Raw genomic sequence first — 1,776 nt, 5'->3', positions numbered from 1 at the left:
AAATATTTCGTGCCGTGCGCGCAGCAGCTTTCACTTACCACACTACTTATGAGTTGTAATTAATCTTCACAAGTTTCAGAACAAATATTTCTACATTAGACATTCCGACAATACTTTCAGACACTAATTTTCTAAATGAGCTATTTAGTTGACAATTAGATTAACTCTAATTTCAATTTTTTTCAGAAAAGTACTTTCTATATCACTTCTTGTAGCAAACTTTTAACATTTTTCTTTGAAACAGTATGCAAGACATATAAAAATATAACAGTTAAAATTAAAATTTTGTATTACTGACTGATATGATGGAATCAATATTGAAAAGAATAAAAATGATTTTATGGAGTTATATGTCAACTAAAGGTTTATTTGTAGGTTGAGTGAAATTAGAAAACTGTCAAATAACTATGGTAATGTATTTATCAGACTGAACCCAGGCGCGTGTGCCCACACAGTCAAACTCATATTAAAACAGACGTTTTATTTACGCGTTTTTCGTCCTCCATTATCTTCTACGACTTTATATATATATCATACTTTCTAAAATATTTAGCTTAGTACGTCTATGTCACTATTATTTTCTCCGGAAATGTGTATTCAAAAAAGAAACAAAAATCTCTTATCTCCTAAAGTTAATTATCAAATTCTTTTATAGTTTTTTATATTTATCCATTTTTAATGAGTAGTAAGAATGTGAGATGGTTATTCTTTTATTAACGGTACTTCAAACAAAGACTATTTTAATGAATGGAATATGGTCCGGGTGCGGTAAAAAAAACAAACTCAAATAGTAGATAAATATACTATTTTATTGAGCCAACGTTTCGCCCCACGTTGCAGGGCTTCGTCAGAGCTAAAAAAGATACAAACACTATAGTTACAAAAAGGAAAAAAAGAGAAAAAAATATCAGTGTAAAATAACAGGGGTATAAAATGTAAAAAAGTAGAATATAATAAGAAAAAATAAAGGTTGTAAATAGTAAATGAAACGGGTAATAGTAACAGATAGATAAGAGAAGAAATATTAAAGAAAATACAAATAAAGAGATGTAAAAAGAAGAAATAAATAATAATACAAATTAAATGATGAGACAGAATGCATACCTGTTTTGACGGCAGGCAAAAACAAAGTGACAGTTGGTATTGGGAGGAATGGGGATTGCACTTATGCCACAATAATGAAAATAATTTGTAAAGTAAACATAGTAAATTGTTCATCTAATTTAAATACTTTTTTACTATATTTTTTTAAATATTTTTTTACTGCAACGTGGGGCGAAACGTTGGCTCAATAAAATAATATATTTATCTACTATTTGAGTTTTTTTTTTTTTTTACCGCACCCGGACCATATTCCATTCATCAATACACACGGTCAATCAATAATCTTCCAGAAAGACTATTTTAAAAATTCAGACCATTCAATAATGATATTCCTAGTTTGATCAAAATCATAAGAGCCATTTTAGAGAAAATCGGAAAAATGTGAAAAATTGATTCTATTAAAGTAAACCCATTTAGCTAAATTTTATCGAATAAGTTGCTGTCACGGCCAAGGCATATACTGGCTTATACATATTTACTGGCAGGCATATACATAATTAAATATGTAATTTAAGTTTCGTACGACTTTTCGTTATTGAGCTAGACTGATCAAACACACACAGGTAACGTTTTTCGAAATTCAGTTATTAGGAATCAGATGAACTCGAAACGTGAATTTCCGTCAAAAATTAGAATTCGAAATTTTTCACGATCATCATGCTTCATTCTTAC

The 1,776-nt window shown here is 29.0% G+C and overlaps 1 protein-coding gene across 2 annotated transcripts in view; it reads left to right on the top strand.

Annotated features, from left to right (window-relative positions):
- DAT (Sodium-dependent dopamine transporter) overlaps positions 1-1,776 on the top strand; it is a 156,104-nt gene that overhangs the window by 52,987 nt on the left and 101,341 nt on the right. The gene's annotated exons all lie outside the window — the stretch shown is intronic.

Source organism: Halyomorpha halys, unplaced genomic scaffold, assembly GCF_000696795.3.
Source record: "Halyomorpha halys isolate HHAL.00 unplaced genomic scaffold, Hhal_1.1 Scaffold10.1, whole genome shotgun sequence".
Taxonomy (NCBI): Eukaryota; Metazoa; Arthropoda; class Insecta; order Hemiptera; family Pentatomidae; genus Halyomorpha; species Halyomorpha halys.
Note: the sequence above shows the minus strand (reverse complement) of the source record. Positions and strands in the feature narration are given on the sequence as shown.